At 37.9% G+C, this 12,717-nt stretch overlaps 1 protein-coding gene across 3 annotated transcripts in view; it reads left to right on the top strand.

Moving 5' to 3' along the window:
• Positions 1–3,864: 3,864 nt before the first annotated feature.
• The window catches only part of LOC121391855 (BTB/POZ domain-containing protein 6-like), a 50,427-nt gene continuing 41,574 nt past the window's right edge, over positions 3,865–12,717 (top strand). For 2 of the 3 annotated variants that reach the window (XM_041523335.1, XM_041523332.1), the window contains exon 1: positions 7,214–8,450. The gene's annotated coding sequence lies outside the window, so the exon portion shown is untranslated. Of the gene's footprint in view, positions 3,970–7,213; positions 8,451–12,717 lie in introns of those variants that run through there. The other variant, XM_041523333.1, reaches the window with a different exon arrangement.

Below are 12,717 nucleotides of genomic sequence, written 5' to 3'. Positions count from 1 at the left end.
GTCTGCAAGAGATGTCTACAGACTAGCGTGGTGGCGGACTGTTGTCGGGATGTCTGCAAGAGATGTCTACAGACTAGCGTGGTGGCGGACTGTTGTCGGGATGTCTGCAAGAGATGTCTACAGACTAGCGTGGTGGCGGACTGTTGTCGGGATGTCTGCTAGAGATGTCTACAGACTAGCGTGGTGGCGGACTGTTGTCGGGATGTCTGCAAGAGATGTCTACAGACTAGCGTGGTGGCGGACTGTTGTTAGGATGTCTGCAAGAGATGTCTACAGACAAGCGTGGTGGCGGACTGTTGTTAGGATGTCTGCAAGAGATGTCAGCAGACTAGCGTGGTGGCGGACTGTTGTTAGGATGTCTGCAAGCGATGTCAACAGCCAATCAATGAAGATGTGCTAGTGTCTGGTCGTCATCAAGGTATTGATTGACTGTTCGCGATGACATTGAATTTCAGATGAGTTAATACTAATACAAATTGAACTGATTTAAAATGATGGTTTTACTAAGGCTCGGACATTGACTAGAAGCTAGTTGGATCAAACTGGCAGACCATGAACACTGGAACAGTTTTTTTGTTGGTGTTTTTTATTTTTTTCGTTTGTTTGTTTGTTGTTGTTTTTTGGGGTGGGTGGGGGCTGGTGTGGTGTGGGGTGGTGGTTAATTTAAGGTTGGGGTAGTGTTGTGTTGGGGTGACATCATCATTTTGTATATTCATGTTTTGTACATAAATTTGTTTAAAATGTTTTGTTGTTTGACTTTCTTGGACAATGTCTTACTGATTGTCAGTCTCTCGTCCACCTGTGACACTCTTAGAGAGAAAACCCGCTGCATGTTTTCAGTTAGTAGCAATGGATCTTTCATATGCACAATACCAGACAGGATAACACATACCACAGCCTTTGATATACCAGTTGACCGGCCTCGGTGGCGTCGTGGTTAGGCCATCGGTCAACAGGCTGGTAGGTATTACGGTAATTTATTAAATTTTAAACCCACCCTATCCCAAGAAACATGTATAGGGGGGGAAATTCTGTGTAAATGAAAAAGAAAATTGTTTACAAAATACCATTAAACTGCATAGATTAAATCTTTTCTGATAGATGCTTTAGGGTAATCTGAATGAAAAAAACTTTTGATCAGGGCCGTGTCTCTGCACAGTGCAGATTCGGTTGGGCATTTGGCAAACTAATGGATGATCTCATGGATCACTGTCTAGTGCCTCGTCTATAGGAATACAGCCACTCATTTATTGGAAATTTCATTCCTCTTGCATCGCCACAAAGAGGACTACCACTCCCATACTTGTTTACTACCTTTAATCTCTTAATTTAATTGTAAGTTGTAAGGAAACATGTTTATTTATACTGGATTCCTTTTTCAAAAATGTTATTTGAGTAGTTATAGGTTTAAAACTTAATAACATTTTTACTTGCATTTTAACTGTATTAATTTATTTATTGTCGGTTTCAATTTGACGCAAATGGATTATATACTGTGAACACATAGTTATTATTTAACAGCGTAGTTAATGTTCAGTGTTGTAATTGGAGGGTTAGTTGAATTTGAGAAGGGCCAGTATGATTTTTCTTCAGCTGGCCCTGCTGGCAACCAGAGTTATGTTAATTTTCAACCCTGTAGGCAGGACATTGTAAAGCAACGAGGTCTAGACTGTGGCCAGGGATGTCTTTAGAGGGGACAGGTCATGTTTTGCCTGAAAATATATGTTGAAAAGAGCAGGTGCTTTTGACTCCCTCAACCCCCCAACCGTCACACACCGCCTGTTACAACCTGCTATTCTACTTCACAACTCGGTTCACTGATCGAATTACTAGTCACACACCGCCTGTTACGACCTGCTATTCTACTTCACAATTCGGCTCACTGATCGAATTACTAGTCACACACCGCCTGTTACGACCTGCTATTCTACATCACAATTCGGCTCACTGATCGAATTACTAGTCACGCACTTGTACAATGACTGTTATGTAGACGAATCCAATAACAAAGGTTTCAGTTTAGCGCGAGGTATTCAATAACACACGTATCACAACATGAATCAATTCAATTCTGTTATTGCTTTAAAGGGACATTCCCGAGTTTGCTACATTGTAAGATGTTTCCGAAAAATAAAATAGTTCTACGATTAAACTTACATATTAAATATATTTTCTTGTTTAGAATATCAATGTTTGTATATTCAATGTGTTTCTGGTCGTCTTAATATTTGTAAGAAGCCCGAACTGGATTTTTTCTTCAAATAATTTCGTACGAACGAAAAAATATATTTTAGGAAATAAAATGAAATTTAACCTAGTAAAAATATTAGAACGATCAGAAACACGTTTAATATACAGCCACTAATATTTTATGCAGAAAAATATATTTGATATGCAATTACAATCGTTAAACAGTCTATGTTAGCCAATAACATCTTAAACACTGCAGCAAACTCGGGAATGTCCTTTTAAGCAAACACACACACACACACACACACACACACACACACACACGATAGTTATATTAACAAAATGTACATCGATTAAATATACCTGATAAAAACATAACAGGTTCCAATGGACCAAATCAATTCTTATTGCCGATAATGTTAACGTTTTAAAAAATAAAACTGATAAAATCAGCCATTAGCCTACGAGACAACTTTGCCCCCCCCCCCCCCCCCCCCCCCCATTGCTAGATCAAAACCTCAAATTCGGGCAAACATGATACAGATATTCAGGCGAAATGTGCTAACCTGAGATATTTGTACCATGTATTTTCATCATTCTGCCCTCAAAATTACCTGTAATCCACGTAAAAATGCCCAGTGATTCGTTTGCAACCCTATATAGCTGCTTGGTAGTAATGCTAATATGAATAAATATTGTTATTCAGTTTCGGGCATTTTCGTAATAATTCGGTCAAAAGCCATCCTGGGCAGGACACCCACACTGTCTTTGAGTCGTGTTATGAAGCGACAGACGAATATATAAACAACATGTAGTTGGTGAGGGAGGATAAGTGTACTTTTCAAGATGGTTACACAGGCCCCATGGAGTGTGTTTGAAAATGGGAGCGGGGATGGGGCGAATGTCTGGATGGAAATACATTTATTTGTGGGCCCGAACCGTTGGGGTGGGTTTTTTTTTTTGGGGGGGGGGGGAGGGTTTTTTTTGGGGGGAGGAAACATGTTTCCCCGAGAACATGTTGAATTTTAGGCGTTAAAATACGCCATTTCAAGTCTTCTGAACAGAGTAACAGGGACAAGTGGACATGACCTCTGCGGCCGCCTGCTTCGCAGCCCTTGCTGTTAGTGTTCTTTTTAACGCTGCTAACTCCCTCAATAATGTTGCAGCTGATTAGTAATGTAATGGAAAATGAAGCGAAACTATTTAATAACATTTAGTTTCAGGTTGTTTCGGTTGTTTGTTGTTGTTTTTTTGGGGGGGTTTTGAAGAAAATAACTATTTTATTTTTACAGATTTATATTGCAACTTTTTTCTATAAGTGTTTTCTAATACTTCATATAACAAACTGTATATATGAGTTGGTACACCGCACCGTGTAAGTATGCAGTCATGCAGAACCAGTTAAAAAAACTGCTGTAACATACGGGTAGAGTCGTGGTGTTCCATGTAATATACTGACGAGTTCTAGCCTGTGAATCAACGTGTCTATACATCAGCCCTGATAGGCTTTCAGCTTTGTATCATAACAATGAACTCATAGCATAGTGCATACAGGCAGTTTGTAAAGAATAGTCATGTCACACGACACAGTGCCACTAATGTCATGATCTGTTTACGTGTCGTCATGGGTAGTTTCCAACAGCGTGTTTAAGTTACCCCGATATACCGCCCAGAGTCACTCTCAAAGAAGACACCAGTCTAAATACAACGTGCTCGTTTTAAAATAGTATTCAATCTCCTCGCGTCAACTCAACATTTTGTTGTGAACGGCTAATATCGGTAAGTAACTATTATTTGTGAATTTAGTGTTTATTTACTTAAGCATTAAGCATATTTCAGTTTCATTTTAATGCTATTTGCTACGAATGAAAAAATTGTAGCAAATTTCCTCTGAAAGATTATGAAGTTAATGTTGTTAATTTAACGACACCACTAGAGCACATTCATAGATTAACCATCAGCTATTGGATGTCAAACATTTGGTAATTTTAACATATAGTCTTAGAGAGGAAACCTGCTAAATTGTCCCATTAGTAGTAAGGGATCTTTTATATGCATTATCACACATACATGATAGCACATACCATGGCCTTTGTTATACCAGGCGTGTTGCACTGACTGGAACGAGAACTAGCCCAACAGGCCCACCGACGGATTGATCCCAGACCTACCGCGCATCGAGTGAGCAGTATTTCACACACACACACACACACACACACACGCGCGCACACACACACACACAGAGAGAGAGAGAGAGAGAGAGAGAGAGAGAGAGAGAGAGAGAGAGAGAGATAGTTCAAATTTTCTCAGCCATTTATATTGGCAAATTATGCTACCCTTTTCTGGTGCCGATTGGCCTAATGCAAGAAAAACAACAACACAAACAAACATTACCGATTTAATTGGGCTTACCCACTTACAACCCCATTGTTCCTGATCGTGCACGTGTCATTTGCGTGTTAACTGTGACGTCAGTTTTAGTCGACGAATACCGCCATTGGTATTCATAAATAAAACAAACAAAATAAATAGCACTCAACATTCAGATTTACTTACAATCCAGAGTTGCAAACATGTTAACGGTAGAATTGCCGTGTACACTAGTTTTCCCGGCAAATTATTTGCTGTGGTCATTTTCTTAATTGCAGGGGTTGGCTATTGAATATCAGACATTTGGTAATAGACCTCTTTCACATTCCACTGCGCATGTGCGCGTAGCGGGGCAACTGGTGGACGCTAATCGTGAACTGACGCGAGATCTCGTAGAAATAGCTCTGTCTACAAATTGGGGGACATTGACAATGGGAGGCCACACAATAGGAACGTGAATTAGCTCTATTATTAATTATTGTATCAATAGGAATCCAAAACTTCTGTAAATATCCAACAAATACTTATTGCAGACGTTTGCGTATTATTGCTATCACGAATTTGTTTGTTGTTGTTGTTGTTGTTAACGCCATCGGTTCTGATTCGTATACTGTAAATATCGGATATGGGCTGAAATGATAATGTGTGTGTGTGCGCGCGCGTGTATATATGTATGCAGATATTTATCGTATTTAACTTGATTTAAATATTTATAAAGCATCATACGGATAACTACATTCTCGATTTTTGTCGGAATTTCGTTTTAGCGAATTATTAAAAAACAAATTCAGTATTTTGAAGAAAAATTAAGTGATACGTATGGAATTTGAGCTACTAAAAATATTAGAATCAGGAACGATATTGGGGGTGGGGGTGGGTTTTTTTTACAAAGTAGTTAAAAGTTGAGGTACAATCCCCCGCCCCGGCCTCTCGGTTGCTTCCGACCCGAGAATGGCCAGAAATGTAACTGTATTGCATATACAAATATTTGTATTTGAAGCAAGAATATGTAGCCTAAGAAACATGTAAGGGTTATTTATAAGAGATTAAACTAGCCGACAACCTGATAATGTGGCTACACACTCAGAATGGTTCATTTATTATAAACTCAAGAGGGTTTACTATGCACAGTCAAAAGGTACTTCGTTTGAATGTTAGAAGGAAACATATGAAGTATAAAGCCTCGGACGACAGACAAGCCTGAACTTAAACCGAAATAATTAAAATGGTGAAAGAAAAACGAAGAGATAGGCCAATAAAATAAATAACTAAATAAATATTTTTCAGATCACATACTTTCAGAATTTGATAACTGTAAATTAGTCACGGTATCGGCGCTACGTTTATTGACATTTAAGCAAACGTACTACGGTGACACTCCAGAATTGACGTATGCATCAACAGTCATCAAACAAAAACACGTCAATAGCAACTTTACTTTGAAAGTTGTCTTTTGAAAGAAAGAAAGAACGAAAGAAATAAAATAAAATAAATAAATAAATAAATAAAAATAAGATAAATAAAGAATGTTTTTAAACTTATTTATTTCAAATCAATTTGTATGTGTCTCATATAGATGAGTGTAAAGTAAGTAAAATAAAATAAAATAAAATAAAATAAAATAAAATAATGTGTAGATAAGACAGGTAGCATTGATTAGTAGTTATATGATCGTCTTTCTTAATGAAACGATAAGGTAAAAATATAGCTGTGATAAAGGTCTATCTGAGGTAAGAATTTTGTTGGGTTTTTTAGGCGGAAGGGGAGGCATATTTTTATTAAATTTTAAATACTGATATATGTGGAGAATTAAACATCACTAGGAATCCACGTGCATACAACTATAATTATAATTGTTAAAAGTAGCAAATACATTCAAATTAAGTTCATTTTATTGTATAAATATTTTAATTTTGTTTTGTTAAACCCTCGACAGGCGGCTCCAGAGACTTAGTCTAAGTTAATGTTTCTCTGCGTTTGGTCTTAAACCATTCCAATGTAAACTTTAGTAGACCGTTTTTCGCTGCCATTATACCATCTGATACGAAATATGTGCGTTAGTCGCTAGAGATTCACAGCTCCTACGAAGCTACTCACGAACGCTCATGACAACTGTCGTTCATGCCCCCAATTTGTTTTCAGCCTGGATTCCGTCTAATTAGGCAAGGGACGTCACTCTTCGCGCGCATGCGCAATATCAATGCGAAAGAGGTCTATTCTGACATACAGTCATCAGAGGAAACCCACTACATTTGTCCTGAGGCAATAAGGCGGGGATCGTTTATATGCACTTTTGAACAGACAGGAAAGCACATACCACAGCCTTTGACCAGCTGCGGTGCACTGGTTGGAATGGGAAAACAAAACCAGCAACATAAAAAAAAACAAACAAAAAAACAATCAGTTGAGTGACACATAGATACATCTATACATCTTATGGCCAAATTTAACAATACAAACTTAAGAAAAACCTTGCTCTCTTGCTACATGTACCTCTATACAAATGTCTGCCTATAGTAAATAATTTAACAATATAAACTTAAGACAAACCTTGCTCTCTTCCTACATGTAAACCCCCCCCCCCCCCCCCCCCCTTTAGTGCTGGAGCAAAACCTCTAATTCGGGCATAAATGATAAAGATATTCGGGGAAAATATGCTAACTTCAGACAATTTTACCGTGTATTTTCATCATTCTACCCTCAAAATTAGTTGTAATCCATGTACAAATGCGTACTGATTCGTTTGCAACCCTATATAGCTGCTTGGTAATAATGGTAATATGAATAAATATTGCTATCCAGATTCAGGCATTTTCGGGCAAACGCCAACTTGCCCCCCCCCCCCCCCCCCTTCACCCATAATGGGAGTCAGTACGCCTTTGGAAGCAGCGAATCAGTGCGCCAATAGAAGCATGTCACCTCACATTTCATCTACGTGCAACAACGTGAGGAGGGGGAGGGGTGTCACATACCATTTATGAGAGTTAAATTAATGTTTTTTATTAACAACCCTGACTTTGAAAATCGTAATTACATTTTTTTTATTTTTTTTTATTTAGTTACTTTTTTTTTTTTTTATTATTATTATTATTTATTTTTTTTTTTTTTTTTTTGGGGGGGGGGGAGTATGTTACGTCAGTGTACCCTGCACTGGTTTCAACCTCTTGTGTATACTGCATAACAACTGTATAACAATTTATTAGCAATGATAATAATATTTGCACAAATAGTTAATGTCTCATATTACAAACAATCAGAGCCGCAGCTGTTTATACTCCGTAAATATTTGCCGGTGCGCCTGGCCAGACGACAATTATTTACGCTACATATTTCCATATAGCGTTAATGGCTATAACACCTTTACTAATATCAGAAGGCCCATGTTTTTCATGCACCTTTACCTGCCTGGGGGCCAAGTACTTCAAAAAGAACAGTCCCAGTTAACCAGCTCTTTCTCCCAGGGTATTGGTTTAAACAAACACACCCACTAAACCTGGCCGGAGTACACCCATTTTATAGAAAAAAATTGCTAAATTTGCATGAGCCGGAATTGGCACAAAAAAGTCTTCAATGTCACCAAGTTACACATGTCTGCAAACTACATGCTCTCGCCTGTCAACTCTAGTCTTATAGTTGCCACTTCAAAACTGTCTGTCATGAAATAATTGTAGTCAAACAATAGACTACTTGCGCGGATATATTTCCGGTTTTCTGGTCAACCAAATGGATAGATAACTGAGATTTGTGCCCGCGTCGAACTTTGACACGGAACACTCTTCTTTTGTACTATGCAACCCAAGAGCGACCTCGCGAGTCCGACAAAGCGAAACTAATACGAGTCACGGAAATATTTAACTATCCAGACATTTTGAAATTACGACAAACTATAGGTATGTAATCAAGTTTAATTCTAGTGTACGTGTTACAGAACTGCGTGTGTACATTTTGTTGCGCTACGTTATTTATAATAAACGTTACTGTGCAGTAAAACATAGGACAGGATTTCGCTTAGTGCAAGGTGCACATTAAGGCGTAGCCCGATTGGGACTAAATTTAGCTCAGTCTATACAGATCCCGACTAACCAGTCTAAACAGGTATTTTGAAATGACAATACACTCTAGGTACATGCATCTAGTCACGTTTATCTCTTGGTTCAGTCTGTACAGATCCTGACTAACTAGTCTAAACAGGTATTTTGAAATTACAATACACTCTAGGTACATGCATCTAGTCACGTTTATCTCTTGGTTCAGTCTGTACAGATCCCGACTAACCAGTCTAAACAGGTATTTTGAAATTTCAATACACTCTAGGTACATGTATCTAGTCACGTTTATCTCTTGGTTCAGTCTGTACAGATCCCGACTAACCAGTCTAAACAGGTATTTTGAAATTACAATACACTCTAGGTACATGTATCTAGTCACGTTTATCTCTTGGTTCAGTCTGTACAGATCCCGACTAACCAGTCTAAACAGGTATTTTGAAATTACAATACACTCTAGGTACATGTATCTAGTCACGTTTATCTCTTGGTTCAGTCTGTACAGATCCCGACTAACCAGTCTAAACAGGTATTTTGAAATTACAATACACTCTAGGTACATGTATCTAGTCACGTTTATCTCTTGGTTCAGTCTGTACAGATCCCGACTAACCAGTCTAAACAGGTATTTTGAAATTACAATACACTCTAGGTACATGTATCTAGTCACGTTTATCTCTTGGTTCAGTCTGTACAGATCCCGACTAACCAGTCTAAACAGGTATTTTGAAATTACAATACACTCTAGGTACATGTATCTAGTCACGTTTATATCTTGGTTCAGTCTATACGAATCCCGCCTAACCAGTCTAAACAGGTATTTTCAAATTGCAATACACTCTAGGTACATGTATCTAGTCACGTTTATCTCTTGGTTCAGTCTATACAGATCCCGACTAACCAGTCTAAACAGGTATTTTGAAATTACAATACACTCTAGGTACACGTATCTAGTCACGTTTATCTCTTGGTTCAGTCTGTACAGATCCCGACTAACCAGTCTAAACAGGTATTTTGAAATTACAATACACTCTAGGTACATGTATCTAGTCACGTTTATCTCTTGGTTCAGTCTGTACAGATCCCGACTAACCAGTCTAAACAGGTATTTTGAAATTACAATACACTCTAGGTACATGTATCTAGTCACGTTTATATCTTGGTTCAGTCTGTACAGATCCCGACTAACCAGTCTAAACAGGTTTTGAAATTACAATACACTCTAGGTACATGTATCTAGTCACGTTTATCTCTTGGTTCAGTCTGTACAGATCCCGACTAACCAGTCTAAACAGGTATTTTGAAATTACAATACACTCTAGGTACATGTATCTAGTCACGTTTATCTCTTGGTTCAGTCTGTACAGATCCCGACTAACCAGTCTAAACAGGTATTTTGAAATTACAATACACTCTAGGTACATGTATCTAGTCACGTTTATCTCTTGGTTCAGTCTGTACAGATCCCGACTAACCAGTCTAAACAGGTATTTTGAAATTACAATACACTCTAGGTACATGTATCTAGTCACGTTTATCTCTTGGTTCAGTCTGTACAGATCCCGACTAACCAGTCTAAACAGGTATTTTGAAATTACAATACACTCTAGGTACACGTATCTAGTCACGTTTATCTCTTGGTTCAGTCTGTACAGATCCCGACTAACCAGTCTAAACAGGTATTTTGAAATTACAATATGGTATTTTGAAATTACACTCTAGGTACATGTATCTAGTCACGTTTATCTCTTGGTTCAGTCTGTACAGATCCCGACTAACCAGTCTAAACAGGTATTTTGAAATTACAATACACTCTAGGTACATGTATCTAGTCACGTTTATCTCTTGGTTCAGTCTGTACAGATCCCGACTAACCAGTCTAAACAGGTATTTTGAAATTACAATACACTCTAGGTACATGTATCTAGTCACGTTTATCTCTTGGTTCAGTCTGTACAGATCCCGACTAACCAGTCTAAACAGGTATTTTGAAATTACAATACACTCTAGGTACATGTATCTAGTCACGTTTATCTCTTGGTTCAGTCTGTACAGATCACGACTAACCAGTCTAAACAGGTATTTTGAAATTACAATACACTCTAGGTACATGTATCTAGTCACGTTTATCTCTTGGTTCAGTCTGTACAGATCACGACTAACCAGTCTAAACAGGTATTTTGAAATTACAATACACTCTAGGTACATGTATCTAGTCACGTTTATCTCTTGGTTCAGTCTGTACAGATCACGACTAACCAGTCTAAACAGGTATTTTGAAATTACAATACACTCTAGGTACATGTATCTAGTCACGTTTATCTCTTGGTTCAGTCTGTACAGATCACGACTAACCAGTCTAAACAGGTATTTTGAAATTACAATACACTCTAGGTACACGTATCTAGTCACGTTTATATCTTGGTTCAGTCTGTACAGATCACGACTAACCAGTCTAAACAGGTATTTTGAAATTACAATACACTCTAGGTACATGTATCTAGTCACGTTTATCTCTTGGTTCAGTCTGTACAGATCACGACTAACCAGTCTAAACAGGTATTTTGAAATTACAATACACTCTAGGTACATGTATCTAGTCACGTTTATCTCTTGGTTCAGTCTGTACAGATCACGACTAACCAGTCTAAACAGGTATTTTGAAATTACAATACACTCTAGGTACATGCATCTAGTCACGTTTATCTCTTGGTTCAGTCTGTACAGATCACGACTAACCAGTCTAAACAGGTATTTTGAAATTACAATACACTCTAGGTACACGTATCTAGTCACGTTTATCTCTTGGTTCAGTCTGTACAGATCCCGACTAACCAGTCTAAACAGGTATTTTGAAATTACAATACACTCTAGGTACATGTATCTAGTCACGTTTATCTCTTGGTTCAGTCTGTACAGATCCCGACTAACCAGTCTAAACAGGTATTTTGAAATTACAATACACTCTAGGTACATGCATCTAGTCACGTTTATCTCTTGGTTCAGTCTGTACAGATCACGACTAACCAGTCTAAACAGGTATTTTGAAATTACAATACACTCTAGGTACATGTATCTAGTCACGTTTATCTCTTGGTTCAGTCTGTACAGATCCCGACTAACCAGTCTAAACAGGTATTTTGAAATTACAATACACTCTAGGTACATGTATCTAGTCACGTTTATCTCTTGGTTCAGTCTGTACAGATCCCGACTAACCAGTCTAAACAGGTATTTTGAAATTACAATACACTCTAGGTACATGTATCTAGTCACGTTTATCTCTTGGTTCAGTCTGTACAGATCCCGACTAACCAGTCTAAACAGGTATTTTGAAATTACAATACACTCTAGGTACATGTATCTAGTCACGTTTATCTCTTCGTATTACACTGTTACATTTTACTTCCCGTATACGTACTGCACTAGTATGATTTAATTATTGTATATGTATTATACTATTGTATTTTAATATCTCTATATATGTAAATAAATCATTTATATTTTTATGAACATTAATTAATTACTTATCTCCCTTGTACTTTATTACGAGTTTAAGTTTGATAATTACCAATGCATCTGGTCGCATATGAAAACAAAAAATGTAATTTAAATAATTTTACCTATAAAAAATGGATATGAACGATAAAACATCTAAAACTGATATTGAATACGAAGCAAAACAATGATGGCACAATGTCCCGTCGTTGAGTGTAAGTTTTCTGAACTATACCGGCCTCGGTGGCGAAGTGGTTAGGCTATCGGTCTATAGGCTGGCAGGGACTGGGTTCGGATCCCAGTCGAGGCATGGGATTTTTAATCCAGATACCGACTCCGAACCCTGTGTAAATGCTCCGCAAGGCTCAATGGGTAGGTGTAAACCACTTGCACCGACCAGTGATCCATAACTGGTTCAACAAAGGCCATGGTTTGTGCTATCCTGCCTGTGGGAAGCGCAAATAAAAGATTCCTTGCTGCTAATAAGAAAGAGTAGCCCATGTAGTGGCGACAGCGGGTTTCCTCTCAAAATCTGTGTGGTCCTTAACCATATGTCTGACGCCATATAACCGTAAATAAAATGTGTTGAGTGCGTCGTTAAATAAAAGATTTC

Source organism: Gigantopelta aegis, unplaced genomic scaffold (assembly GCF_016097555.1).
Source record: "Gigantopelta aegis isolate Gae_Host unplaced genomic scaffold, Gae_host_genome ctg3022_pilon_pilon:::debris, whole genome shotgun sequence".
Lineage (NCBI taxonomy): Eukaryota > Metazoa > Mollusca > Gastropoda > Neomphalida > Peltospiridae > Gigantopelta > Gigantopelta aegis.
The sequence above is the reverse complement of the archived record's forward strand: the minus strand, read 5'-3'. Positions and strand labels throughout refer to the sequence as shown.